Source organism: Salmo salar, unplaced genomic scaffold (genome assembly GCF_965601325.2).
Source record: "Salmo salar unplaced genomic scaffold, fSalSal1 ptg000360l, whole genome shotgun sequence".
NCBI classification, from domain to species: Eukaryota; Metazoa; Chordata; class Actinopteri; order Salmoniformes; family Salmonidae; genus Salmo; species Salmo salar.
The window spans coordinates 507501-523046 of NW_027675360.1; the positions used below are offsets into that span (position 1 = coordinate 507501).

Below are 15546 nucleotides of genomic sequence, written 5' to 3' on the forward strand. Positions count from 1 at the left end.
AGCTGGTTAAACTGTAGTAGGGTCCACATAGATACTAGTCATGCTGGTGTAGTCTATAGCTGAGCTGGTTAAACTGTAGTAGGGTCCACATAGATACTAGTCATGCTGGTGTAGTCTATAGCTGAGCTGGTTAAACTGTAGTAGGGTCCACATAGATACTAGTCATGCTGGTGTAGTCTATAGCTGAGCTGGTTAAACTGTAGTAGGGTCCACATAGATACTAGTCACGCTGGTGTAGTCTATAGCTGAGCTGGTTAAACTGTAGTAGGGTCCACATAGATACTAGTCATGCTGGTGTAGTCTATAGCTGAGCTGGTTAAACTGTAGTAGGGTCCACATAGATACTAGTCATGCTGGTGTAGTCTATAGCTGAGCTGGTTAAACTGTAGTAGGGTCCACATAGATACTAGTCATGCTGGTGTAGTCTATAGCTGAGCTGGTTAAACTGTAGTAGGGTCCACATAGATACTAGTCATGCTGGTGTAGTCTATAGCTGAGCTGGTTAAACTGTAGTAGGGTCCACATAGATACTAGTCATGCTGGTGTAGTCTATAGCTGAGCTGGTTAAACTGTAGTAGGGTCCACATAGATACTAGTCATGCTGGTGTAGTCTATAGCTGAGCTGGTTAAACTGTAGTAGGGTCCACATAGATACTAGTCATGCTGGTGTAGTCTATAGCTGAGCTGGTTAAACTGTAGTAGGGTCCACATAGATACTAGTCATGCTGGTGTAGTCTATAGCTGAGCTGGTTAAACTGTAGTAGGGTCCACATAGATACTAGTCACGCTGGTGTAGTCTATAGCTGAGCTGGTTAAACTGTAGTAGGGTCCACATAGATACTAGTCATGCTGGTGTAGTCTATAGCTGAGCTGGTTAAACTGTAGTAGGGTCCACATAGATACTAGTCATGCTGGTGTAGTCTATAGCTGAGCTGGTTAAACTGTAGTAGGGTCCACATAGATACTAGTCATGCTGGTGTAGTCTATAGCTGAGCTGGTTAAACTGTAGTAGGGTCCACATAGATACTAGTCATGCTGGTGTAGTCTATAGCTGAGCTGGTTAAACTGTAGTAGGGTCCACATAGATACTAGTCATGCTGGTGTAGTCTATAGCTGAGCTGGTTAAACTGTAGTAGGGTCCACATAGATACTAGTCACGCTGGTGTAGTCTATAGCTGAGCTGGTTAAACTGTAGTAGGGTCCACATAGATACTAGTCACGCTGGTGTAGTCTATACCTGAGCTGGTTAAACTGTAGTAGGGTCCACATAGATACTAGTCACGCTGGTGTAGTCTATAGCTGAGCTGGTTAAACTGTAGTAGGGTCCACATAGATACTAGTCACGCTGGTGTAGTCTATAGCTGAGCTGGTTAAACTGTAGTAGGGTCCACATAGATACTATTCATGCTGGTGTAGTCTATAGCTGAGCTGGTTAAACTGTAGTAGGGTCCACATAGATACTAGTCATGCTGGTGTAGTCTATAGCTGAGCTGGTTAAACTGTAGTAGGGTCCACATAGATACTAGTCATGCTGGTGTAGTCTATAGCTGAGCTGGTTAAACTGTAGTAGGGTCCACATAGATACTAGTCATGCTGGTGTAGTCTATAGCTGAGCTGGTTAAACTGTAGTAGGGTCCACATAGATACTAGTCATGCTGGTGTAGTCTATAGCTGAGCTGGTTAAACTGTAGTAGGGTCCACATAGATACTAGTCATGCTGGTGTAGTCTATAGCTGAGCTGGTTAAACTGTAGTAGGGTCCACATAGATACTAGTCATGCTGGTGTAGTCTATAGCTGAGCTGGTTAAACTGTAGTAGGGTCCACATAGATACTAGTCATGCTGGTGTAGTCTATAGCTGAGCTGGTTAAACTGTAGTAGGGTCCACATAGATACTAGTCATGCTGGTGTAGTCTATAGCTGAGCTGGTTAAACTGTAGTAGGGTCCACATAGATACTAGTCATGCTGGTGTAGTCTATAGCTGAGCTGGTTAAACTGTAGTAGGGTCCACATAGATACTAGTCATGCTGGTGTAGTCTATAGCTGAGCTGGTTAAACTGTAGTAGGGTCCACATAGATACTAGTCATGCTGGTGTAGTCTATAGCTGAGCTGGTTAAACTGTAGTAGGGTCCACATAGATACTAGTCATGCTGGTGTAGTCTATAGCTGAGCTGGTTAAACTGTAGTGGGGTCCACATAGATACTAGTCATGCTGGTGTAGTCTATAGCTGAGCTTGTTAAACTGTAGTAGGGTCCACATAGATACTAGTCATGCTGGTGTAGTCTATAGCTGAGCTGGTTAAACTGTAGTAGGGTCCACATAGATACTAGTCATGCTGGTGTAGTCTATAGCTGAGCTGGTTAAACTGTAGTAGGGTCCACATAGATACTAGTCATGCTGGTGTAGTCTATAGCTGAGCTGGTTAAACTGTAGTAGGGTCCACATAGATACTAGTCATGCTGGTGTAGTCTATAGCTGAGCTGGTTAAACTGTAGTAGGGTCCACATAGATACTAGTCATGCTGGTGTAGTCTATAGCTGAGCTGGTTAAACTGTAGTAGGGTCCACATAGATACTAGTCATGCTGGTGTAGTCTATAGCTGAGCTGGTTAAACTGTAGTAGGGTCCACATAGATACTAGTCATGCTGGTGTAGTCTATAGCCGAGCTGGTTAAACTGTAGTAGGGTCCACATAGATACTAGTCATGCTGGTGTAGTCTATAGCTGAGCTGGTTAAACTGTAGTAGGGTCCACATAGATACTAGTCATGCTGGTGTAGTCTATAGCTGAGCTGGTTAAACTGTAGTAGGGTCCACATAGATACTAGTCATGCTGGTGTAGTCTATAGCTGAGCTGGTTAAACTGTAGTAGGGTCCACATAGATACTAGTCATGCTGGTGGTGATGGTCCCCAGATGTGATGATTTATTCTGCTCTGTTTTATGTACGATCCTTATTTTCTGACTGATTTGAATTTGAAGAGATTTAAGGTTTTCATATTTGATAAAATACAATGTCCATTTCCATGAATCATGATGTCTGGTGTTGATGTAACAACAGGTGGTCTTTTTAATCCACTATCCAGAGTCAGGAACAGATGAAGTTAGGTCTGCTACTGTTCAGTGATTAAATATATATACTTCTGTGAATATATGAACCATTTGCATCCAAAAATAAACTGCTCACATTCTGGAGATAAACTTTGTAAGGACTGTGTGTGTTTTGTGTAAATAGTTTCTGAAAAAAAGTGTCCAGCTCAAACGCTGATTGTTGTTGTAAATGAGCGTTCTAAATGAGGGTTCTAAATGAGGGTTCTAAATGAGGGTTCTAAACGAAGGTTCTAAACGAGGGTTCTAAACGAGGGTTCTAAACGAGGGTTCTAAATGAGGGTTCTAAATGAGGGTTCTAAACGAGGGTTCTAAACGAGCGTTCTAAATGAGGGTTCTAAACGAGGGTTCTAAAGGAGCGTTCTAAAAGAGCGTTCTAAATGAGGGTTCTAAACGAGGGTTCTAAATGAGCGTTCTAAACGAGGGTTCTAAATGAGCGTTTAAATGAGCGTTCTAAACGAGGGTTCTAAATGTGTGTTCTAAATTGAGAGGTAGCCTGACTGCCATTAGGTACCGAGATGAGATCCTCAGACCCCTTGTGAGACCATATGCTGGTGCGGTTGGCCCTGGGTTCCTCCTAATGCAAGACAATGCTAGACCTCATGTGGCTGGAGTGTGTCAGCAGTTCCTGCAAGAGGAAGGCATTGATGCTATGGACTGGCCCGCCCGTTCCCCAGACCTGAATCCAATTGAGCACCTTCTGGGACATCATGTCTCGCTCCATCCACCAACGCCACGTTGCACCACAGACTGTCCAGGAGTTGGCGGATGCTTTAGTCCAGGTCTGGGAGGAGATCCCTCAGGAGACCATCCGCCACCTCATAAGGAGCATGCCCAGGCGTTGTAGGGAGGTCATTCAGGCACGTGGAGGCCACACACACTACTGAGCCTCATTTTGACTTGTTTTAAGGACATTACATCAAAGTTGGATCAGCCTGTAGTGTGGTTTTCCACTTTAATTTTGAGTGTGACTCCAAATCCAGACCTCCATGGGTTGATAAATTGGATTTCCATTGATTATTTTTGTGTGATTTTGTTGTCAGCACATTCAACTATGTAAAGAAAAAAGTATTTAATAAGATTATTTATTTCATTCAGATCTAGGATGTGTTGTTTAAGTGTTCCCTTTATTTTTTTGAGCAGTATATATATATATATATATATATATATATATATATATATATATATATATATATATATATATATATATATATATATATATATAGCACAATACAATCATCCTAACCGGAAAAATGTAGGCTACATTTGTCGTAGCGCTAACTGAGGATAGATTGACCCAACACAAGCGGTCATATTTTCTAACTCTCGGCTGGCGTAAACTACAATATGAATTAGCTAATTGCAATTACTATGTATAATTAATCACATCACGGGGTGAGCTCACCATTGATCGAAATAATTAGGTAAAACACTTTCTAGAAATCGACAGTAATCCGACGATTAGTTTCAGCGTGCAGCCATGCATTTTTTCCCTCCTAACTCTAACCTGTCTCTCTGTCTGTCTCTCTCTCTGTCTGTCTGTCTGTCTGTCTTTTCAGTAACACCTCCTAACCCTAACCTGTCTGTCTGTCTGTCTGTCTGTACAGTAACACCTCATAACCCTAACCTGTCTGTCTGTCTGTACAGTAACACCTCCTAACCCTAACCTGTCTGTCTGTCTGTATAGTAACACCTCCTAACCCTAACCTGTCTGTCTGTCTCTGTCTGTCTGTCTGTATAGTAACACCTCCTAACCCTAACCTGTCTGTCTGTCTGTCTAGTAACACCTACTAACTCTAACCTGTCTCTGTCTGTCTGTACAGTAACACCTCCTAACTCTAACCTGTCTGTCTCTGTCTGTCTGTCTGTATAGTAACACCTCCTAACCCTAACCTGTCTGTCTGTCTGTCTAGTAACACCTACTAACTCTAACCTGTCTCTGTCTGTCTGTACAGTAACACCTCCTAACTCTAACCTGTCTGTCTAGTAACACCTCCTAACCCTAACCTGTCTGTCTGTCTGTTCAGTAACACCTCCTAACTCTAACCTGTCTGTCTGTCTGTCTGTCTGTATAGTAACACCTCCTAACCTGTCTGTCTGTCTGTCTTTTCAGTAACACCTCATAACCCTAACCTGTCTGTCTGTCTGTCTGTCTGTCTAGTAACACCTCCTAACCCTAACCTGTCTGTCTGTCTGTATAGTAACACCTCCTAACCTGTCTGTCTGTTCAGTAACACCTCTTAACTCTAACCTGTCTGTCTGTCTGTGTCTGTCTAGTAACACCTCCTAACCCTAACCTGTCTGTCTGTCTGTCTGTCTGTCTGTACAGTAACACCTCCTAACCCTAACCTGTCTGTCTGTCTGTATAGTAACACCTCCTAACCCTAACCTGTCTGTCTGTCTCTGTCTGTCTGTCTGTATAGTAACACCTCCTAACCCTAACCTGTCTGTCTGTCTCTGTCTGTCTGTCTGTCTGTCTGACTGTCTGTCTGTCTGTCTAGTAACACCTACTAACTCTAACCTGTCTGTCTGTCTGTCTGTCTGTCTGTATAGTAACACCTCCTAACTCTAACCTGTCTGTCTGCCTGCCTGTCTGTCTGTATAGTAACACCTCCTAACCCTAACCTGTCTGTCTGTTCAGTAACACCTCCTAACTCTAACCTGTCTGTCTGTCTGTCTGTCTGTCTAGTAACATCTCCTAACCCTAACCTGTCTGTCTGTCTGTATAGTAACACCTCCTAACCCTAACCTGTCTGTCTGTCTAGTAACACCTCCTAACCCTAACCTGTCTGTCTGTCTGTCTGTCCAGTAACACCTCCTAACCCTAACCTGTCTGTCTGTCTGTCTGTCTGTATAGTAACACCTCCTAACCCTAACCTGTCTGTCTGTCTCTGTCTGTCTGTCTGTCTAGTAACACCTACTAACTCTAACCTGTCTGTCTGTCTGTCTGTCTGTACAGTAACACCTCCTAACTCTAACCTGTCTGTCTGCCTGCCTGTCTGTCTGTATAGTAACACCTCCTAACCTGTCTGTCTGTCTGTCTGTCTGTCCAGTAACACCTCCTAACCTGTCTGTCTGTCTGTCTTTTCAGTAACACCTCATAACCCTAACCTGTCTGTCTGTCTGTCTGTCTGTCTAGTAACACCTCCTAACCCTAACCTGTCTGTCTGTCTGTATAGTAACACCTCCTAACCCTAACCTGTCTGTCTGTCTGTCTGTTCAGTAACACCTCTTAACTCTAACCTGTCTGTCTGTCTGTCTGTCTAGTAACACCTCCTAACCCTAACCTGTCTGTCTGTACAGTAACACCTCCTAACCCTAACCTGTCTGTCTGTCTGTCTGTCTGTCTGTACAGTAACACCTCCTAACCCTAACCTGTCTGTCTGTCTGTCTAGTAACACCTCCTAACCCTAACCTGTCTGCCTGTCACACGGGGTGTGATCGTTCTACAGTGGTCCCTGAAGCGCCGTGTGATTAGAACACTAAATTGTGCACTACAATTAACTGTGGACCTTGGTCAAACACAGTGCACTATATAGCCTAACACTCTTTTAGAACACTCATTTAGAACGCTCATTTACAACGCTCATTTACAACGCTCATTTACAACACTCATTTAGAACACTCATTTAGAACGCTCATTAACAACACTCATTTAGAACACACAGTTAGAACCCTCATTACGAACACACAGTTAGAACCCTCATTACGAACACTAATTTAGAACGCTCTTTTAGAACACTCTTTTAGAACGCTCTTTTAGAACGCTTCTTTAGAACACTCTTTTAGAACCCTCTTTTAGAACCCTCTTTTAGAACCCTCATTTAGAACGCTCGTTTAGAACCCTCGTTTAGAACCCTCGTTTAGAACCCTCGTTTAGAACACTCTTTAGAACACTCATTTAGAACGCTCATTTAGAACACTCATTGAGAACCCTCGTTTAGAACACTCTTTAGAACACTCATTTAGAACACTCATTTACAACGGACAGTTTCCAATGACGCAACAATCAGCATTTGAGCTGGACACATAAAAACACACACACAGTCCTTACAAAGTTTATCTCCAGAATGTGAGCAGTTTATTTTTGGATGCAAATGGTTCAGATATTCACAGAAGTGTGTATGTATATATATATATATATATATATAGCACAACACAATCATCCTAACCGGAAAAAATGTAGGCTACATTTGTCGTAGCGCTAACTGAGGATAGATTGACCGAACACCATCGGTCATATTTTCTAACTCTCGGCTGATGTAAACTACAATATGAATTAGCTAATTGCAATTACTATGTATAATTAATCACATCACGGGGTGAGCTCACCATTGATCGAAATAATTAGGTAAAACACTTTCTAGAAATCGACAGTAATCCGACGATTAGTTTCAGCGAGCAGCCATGCATTTTTTCCCCCTCACAGAAACCGAAGATAATAAAAGACAAGATGAGTTTGGTCTGTTTATAGTGTTGAAGGGGTGTGTCATCTACCGTCGTTCACATCCCACCATTCATTTCCGGAAGTCCTCAAAAAATGAGTGAACTCTTACTCACCTCATTTTGTTATAACATCTTTGGTCAAACGGATGATTACGTGAAACCCAGAATGCATTGTATGTCAACAAACATGGCTCCATACACATAGCTCATCATAATCAGTATAACCTTCAAATAAGTATTTTACACACATAATATGTGCCCATTACAATCTATGCAAGAATCGGAATGCATGATTTGTCACCCAGAATTGAAAACATGTGAATAAAACAGTAAATACACAAATAATTACCTCACAAAACATTTTCTGATGGTGATTTATTGATACAAGTGACGCATGCCGGCAGTCAATCACGTCCCCTCTCACTCTGAGCCATTCAGTGTTGTTGTTTATGTATGTAGCTAGTGAGCTAAGCTGTAGCATTAGCAATGTCTTTCAAAAGGAGACAACTCACAAATGTGGAAATTCTGGAAATTTTATTACAATTCTGACAATGAGTCTGAGTATGAAAGTCAGGAATCAGATTCTGGTGGGAAACATAGTACAGGAGACCAATCAAATCATCAAATGTATTTCTAAAGCCCTTTTTACATCAGCCGATGTCACCAAGTGCTGTACAGAAACAGTCTATGTTATGGAAAGAGCAGGTGTCCTTAATGTTTTGTACACTCAGTATATGTTGTGTATACAAGCTCATTCCCACAGAAAACTGCAGAGGGAAGCAGTACCACCCAGTCAACCATCAGACTCCATTGTGAGACGCCTCACAGAGGATATTCAACCATCATTGCAAATCCAAGATGTCAATATCAACAAGGTGCTGATCAGTAAAGAGAAGAGAGACTAACATTCTAGAATGCTCCCTTTTTTCTGCAGGGTTCTCACAGTGAGAACCAACAGGATTACAATAGAGTGTTCTACGCTGTCTTCATCTGATCCAATTCAAAGATGACAATTATTTTATGGGATGAGAATTAAGTGGAGTGACTAATCTTAGCTGGTCTGAGAAAACTGATGAGACTTCTCTCCTTTATGTATACATTGGGCCATTTAAAAAAGACACCAATCTGTAAGGCTTCTCTCAAGTGTGTATCCGTTGGTGTGTTTTTACATTTCCCAATCGGGAGAAACTCTTGCCACATTTAGAGAAGAAGTAAGGCTTCTCTCCTCTGTGTGTTCTCTGACGACCCTTTTAGCTCAGCTGTTGATAAAAAACTAAATCTACAGTCAGATCTGTGATAATGCTTCTCTCCTTTCTGATTACCTTGGTGTCTTTTTAACTGGGCCAGTCGAGAGAAACTCTTTCCACAGTCAGAGCAGGAGTAAGGCTTCTCTCCCGTGTGTGTTCTCTGGTGAACTTTTAGGTCAGTTGATGTTGTGAAGCATTTTACACAATCAGAGCAGGAGTAAGGCTTCTCTCCTGTGTGTATACGTTCATGTCTTTTTAAGTTTCCCTGTCGAGAGAAACTCTTCCAACAGTCAGAGCAGGAGTAAGGCGTCTCTCCTGTGTGTATTCTCTGATGAACTGTCAGAGACCTTGATGTTGTGAATCTCTTTCCACAGTCATTACAGGGATACAGATTCTCTCCAGTGTGTGTTTTAAGGTGTATTTTTAGCTTTGATAGAATTGGGAAAATCTCCTCACAATGTGGGCAGTGGTGAGACCTCTTAGCTCTGTGATCTTCCTGCTGTTGCTCTCTGGATGTAGAGAATGGAGACCATGTTGAGACAATCTCCTCCTCCTCTTCTTCTTTAATGTTGACATTCAGCTCCAGTGTTTGACTGCAGTCTTCCAGCTTCACTGATGCCATCTCTGCATCCTGCAGTGCAAACTGGGCTCCACTGTCACAATCAGGACCCAGTGACTGTAGGTTTGGACTCAGTGTGGAAGGAGAGAGGCAGGCTGGGATTGTCCTCACTGTTGACGTTACCGACCTCAGACTGTAGTAATAAAGAGAAAAGGACAGCACAGTTCTTGCGTTTTCCTTATTCTAAAGAATGGTGTGCGCCTACCGGAACTTCCTGTTCCCCCCCACTACTACAGTGCAACAGCGACATCTATTGGACTTCATCCTGAAGTGATTTGTCTGTGTTTCTAGTCTAGAGGTTAACTGATCATTTCATGGTGTGACTGTAAACACTGATAAAGTATCATATACATCATGTTGGTATGACTGTAAACACTGATAAAGTATCATATACATCATTTCATGGTATGACTGTAAACACTGATAAAGTATCATATACATCATGTTGGTGTGACTGTAAACACTGATAAAGTATCATATACATCATGTTGGTGTGACTGTAAACACTGATAAAGTATCATATACATCATGTTGGTGTGACTGTAAACACTGATAAAGTATCATAAACATCATGTTGGTGTGACTGTAAACACTGATAAAGTATCATATACATCATGTTGGTGTGACTGTAAACACTGATAAAGTATCATATACATCATGTTGGTGTGACTGTAAACACTGATAAAGTATCATATACATCATGTTGGTATGACTGTAAACACTGATAAAGTATCATAAACATGTTGGTATGACTGTAAACACTGATAAAGTATCATATACATCATGTTGGTATGACTGTAAACACTGATAAAGTATCATATACATCATGTTGGTATGACTGTAAACACTGATAAAGTATCATATACATCATTTCATGGTATGACTGTAAACACTGATAAAGTATCATATACATCATGTTGGTATGACTGTAAACACTGATAAAGTATCATATACAAATAATCTCAAAATTAAAATTCAAGTATTATATGTCATTTTAAAGATACTCTACTCGTTAATCCAATCACATTGTCTTATTTCAAAAAGGCTTTACGGTGAAAGAAAAACAGATTATTTTAGCATCTCAGCAACAACAAAAAATTAAAAAGCCATTTTCCAAGCACGATGCATCACAAAACCAGATATACAGCTAAAATTAAGCACAAACCTTTGACAATCTGAATCAGATGACACTCCTAGGACATCATGTTAGACAATACATGCATTTTTAGTTCGATCAAGTTTATATTTACATCCAAAAAAAACAATTTTTACATTGGTGCGTGACGTTCAGAAAATGTTTTCTCCCCATAACATCCGGTGAAAAGACACATTTAATTTACGGAAGAACTCATAAAACGTTGAAAAAAAATATATAACAATTATTTAAAGAATTAGAGATAATCTACTCCTTTATGCAACCACTTTGTCAGATTTCAAAAATAACGTTACGGGAAAAGCAACATTGTTCAATATTCTGAGTACAGAATTTAGCCTTCAATGCTAAGCTATACAGTTAGCCTTCAATGCTAAGCTATACAGTTAGCCTTCAATGCTAAGCTATACAGTTAGCCTTCAACCACGGCGTCGACAAATCTCTAACAATATGTTGGAAATATTTACTGACCTTTTGCTGATCTTCGGCGGAATGCACTCGGATGGGCTCCCACTTCCACAATAAAAATTTTCATTTGTTCTGCAAAAGTCCATCATTTATGTCGAAAATACGTCCGTTTTGTTGACCCGTCCAGAACTACATGTTACCATGCCAATGTGGCGTGGACGCAAATCCGTAGACGAAATGGCCAAAAAGTTCCATTACCGTTTGTAGAAACACGTCAAACGATGTTTAGAATCAATCCTTTAGGGTATTTTTTAACGTAAAATGGGGATAATTTAACAACCGGGCTGTAGGTATTCAGTCATACAAGAACAAATAAAAACAACAGCTCAGTCACGTGGATGCGCGTCATAAGACACCTGTTCTCTGATTGGCCAGGGATTGAATGAGACAGAATTTTCTGCCCGGTTACAGATGACGGATGAAAAGCAGTTCCTAAAGATTGTTGACAGCCAATGGAAGAGTCAGGATTTACGTTGCATCCTAATATGTCATTGTAGTTTTTTCAAGGGATTCAAAAGAAAAAACTACATTTCGAATTTCTCCCACTTCCTGAGTCAATTTTTTCTCAGTTTTTTTTGCCTGCCATATGAGTTCTGTTATACTCACAGACACCATTCAAACAGTTTTAGAAACTTCAGAGTGTTTTCTATGCAAATCTATTAATAATATTCATATTCTATTTTCTGGGCCAGAGTAGTAACCTGTTTAAATTGGGTACGTTTTTCATCCGGCCGTGAAAATACTGCCCCCTAGCCCCTAGAGGTTAATCCTTTTTAACTTTTAATTAAAACATTTTTATGACAAATTCCAGAGCCTCTGTATACATCTTTACACATTTTTTTCCACTCTAATTTGTACAATGACAAATAGGTGGGACTCTGTCGTTTTTCTGACAAGTTCTCTCATTGATCTCAGGTTCAGCCACCAGGGGGCACCCACCCTCCATGAAAACTTTCATAGGCTCTCTTTCACTCAGTAATCATGTAACAAGTCGACAGGCTCCCAGAGGCCGACCACCTCTCGCCCAGCCATTCTAACAGTGGAAGCCAGGATCTGTGAGAAACTATGATAATAAACTATATAGATCACAGTGGTGTGGAGACCAGCCAACACAACTATATAGATCACAGTGGTGTGGAGACCAGCCAACACCACTATATAGATCACAGTGGTGTGGAGACCAGCCAACACCACTATATAGTTCACAGTGGTGTGGAGACCAGCAAACACCACTATATAGATCACAGTGGTGTAGAGACCAGTAGTGAATACATACATTTCATACATTTTTTTTTTCTGTGCTGGCCCCCTTGGGAATCGAACCCACAACCCTGGCATTGCAAACACCATGCTCTACCAACTGAGCTACAGGGAACCCCTGTTTTAATACATTTGCAAACATTTCTGAAAACCTGTTTTCGATTTGTCAGTATGGGATATTGTGTCTAGATTGCTGAGGATTTTTTTGTATTTAATATATTTTAAAGGCTGTAACGTAACAAAAGGGTCGTACAAAGGGGACCAAGGCTCGGAGTGTGAAGTGCTCATAACTTACTTTAATGAAACACTAATACAAAAACAACAAAATGACCGACAACAGTTCCATCAGGTGAACATAAACTAAACAGGAAAACAACTACCCACCAACAACAGGAAAAAAACAACACTACTAAATATGACCTCCAATTAGAGGCCACGAGGAACAGCTGCCTCTAATTGAAGGTCAACCCAATAAACCTCAACATAGAAATAGATAACTAGAACTCAAGCTTAGAAATAGAGAACATAGAACAAACACAAAAGTCACGCCCTGACCACTCTACCATAGAAAATAAGAACTTATATTGTTCAGGACGTGACAGTAAGACAGGGGAACCCATCTCAACATGACGGAGAGTAAGACAGGAGAACCATCTCTGCATGACGGAGAGTAAGACAAAAGTTTTGAGAATGACACAAATATTAATTTTCACAAAGTCTGCTGCCTTAGTTTGTATGACACCAATTTGCATAAACTCCCTAATGTTAAGTGATCAGATGAATAATTAATTGCAAAGTTCCTTTTTGCCATGCAAATGAACTGAATCCCCCCAAAACATTTCCACTGCATTTCAGCCCTGCCACAAAAGGACCAGCTGACATCATGTCAGTGATTCTCTCGATGACACAGGTGTGAGCGTTGACGAGGAAACTGGGCTGGAGATCACTCTGTCATGCTGATAGAGTTCAAAAGTGTACCCAGTATAAACTAACGGTGTACACCCGGTGTATCCAGTATGAACTAAACGGTGTACACCAGGTGTATCCAGGATAAACTAAACGGTGTACACCCGGTGTTTCCAGTATAAACTAAACGGTGTACACCCGGTGTATCCAGAATAAACTAAACGGTGTACACCCGGTGTATCCAGTATAAACTAAACGGTGTACACCCGGTGTATCCAGTATAAACTAAACGGTGTACACCCGGTGTACCCAGTATAATCGTCTCTCCCTCTGACCGACTCCTGGATCTGGATACGCGTTTCTATGGAGACAAGAGGTCAGGTCAGGGGTCACACAGAACCATCACTACCACCATCATCATCCTCCTCCTCTTCCTCACCTCCATTAGAATCCTGTTAGACATCAGTCTCCTACAGACAGACAGGTTAGGGTTAGGTGTTACTGAACAGACAGACAGACAGACAGACAGACAGACAGACAGACAGACAGACAGACAGACAGACAGACAGACAGACAGACAGACAGACAGACAGACAGACAGACAGACAGACAGACAGACAGACAGACAGACAGACAGACAGACAGACAGGTTAGAGTTAGGAGGTGTTACTATACAGACAGACAGACAGACAGACAGACAGACAGACAGACAGACAGACAGACAGACAGGTAGGTTAGGACGTGTTACTATACAGACAGACAGACAGACAGACAGGTTAGGGTTAGGAGGTGTTACTATACAGACAGACAGACAGACAGACAGACAGACAGACAGGTTAGGAGGTGTTACTATACAGACAGACAGACAGACAGACAGACAGACAGACAGACAGACAGACAGACAGACAGACAGACAGACAGACAGACAGACAGACAGGCAGACAGACAGAGAGACAGACAGACAGACGTAACATCCTAATTCAACTGCAGGGTTTAGCTCCGTCCCTGCTCTAACTCAACCACGGTCCCGGTGAAGAGTATCTGAACCAGGCGTGTTAAAGCAGGGCTGGAGGAGAAGCCTTCCCAGCGGGTAGTTCAGAGAACCCTGGGAGGGGGATGCGTTCAGCAGGACAAACGTTTTAGAAAACGTTCAGATAAAAATATGGAACGTAGAACAAACATGTCTATCTGAGAGGGGAATCGTGTGTTTCTATCAGGGCAACAGCCCTGGCTGTAACCTGGAACGGCCTATCGACTTCACCCTGCGATCCTATTGGCCAGCTCCATACAAGAGCGGGAGGAGTTAGCGGAGAACAGGACCAATCGGTCCGTTAGTTTGTCTACATGGGTCTTAGCCCCTCCTTCTGGGTTGCCACACTTCATTGAGACCGTCCTGGAAAAACACACACAAAACATTATTACCAAACAAATCAAATTTAAATTTGTGGCCAGGTGACCTTACTGTCAAATGCTGAATACAAGCTCTTAAACCAACAATACAGTTAAGAGTTAATGGCAGTGCTAAAGTTTGATTTTGACAATTATCATGAATGACTCGTTTTCCCATCCAACTGCCGGCTGCTTGATAAGTAGCCCTTCCCGGAGTGTCTGCATTCCACACGGTTTCCTTATTTAGGTGCCATGTGATGTCACATTTGCCTTTGAACTTCCCCATCTCATTCTGTCCTTCTGTGCTGTTAAAACATTCATATGGTTTCTGATAATCTATTCAATATCTATATGGGGTCTCTAGTTTTTGTGCTTCCACCCGTATATCCAATTCTTGACACCATTTTCCCCAGCCAGTTTGCTTGTAATGTCTTTGATAATATGAATTACCCAAATATGACAAACATTCCGCTGGACAATAGGGCCTTTCTGATCTATTCAAATGACAAAAATTCTTATTAAAATCAGCACAGTCCCTATAATCATAAGGATTAGGTACCACGACTAATTCTGTCAGCAGAGAGGGTGAGCGTAATAAGCAATTTGTCAGTTTTAATTTTGATGCTGTATATTGAGCCCATTCATACCATTCATTTCTCACTAATTTCTCCACTGATTTACCCTCGTGCAGTTCTTGTGTTGGAGTCACAATGTCCTTTCTTCGAGATGGATTGTTAGAGTTTGTCAGAAAGTTCCAAATGTCAGTAAAGAACCCCCTTGACTCTGATACTTCAGATCTCTTTGTACTTGTAGTGGACTGCTTGGTAAGGGCAGTAGGTGGCAATCTAGTGGTAACAGCTGTGGTGTTCAAAGCATCTGTTACTGTTACTGTTTGTTCTGTTGTCACAGTTTGGTCCTGGTCTGGTACCTGCGTGGAACCAAATCGGATGA

The 15546-nt window shown here is 41.6% G+C and overlaps 1 protein-coding gene and 1 long non-coding RNA gene across 2 annotated transcripts in view; both read right to left on the minus strand.

The window, feature by feature from the left end:
- LOC145875823 (uncharacterized) overlaps positions 1–15546 on the minus strand; it is a 369621-nt gene that overhangs the window by 323468 nt on the left and 30607 nt on the right. The gene's annotated exons all lie outside the window — the stretch shown is intronic.
- On the minus strand, positions 8964–11432 carry LOC123735861 (uncharacterized). Its single transcript, XR_014391348.1, has 2 exons — positions 11044–11432; positions 8964–9552 (listed from the first exon to the last, which is right to left on the minus strand). It is a non-coding gene; the product is annotated as an uncharacterized LOC123735861 (long non-coding RNA).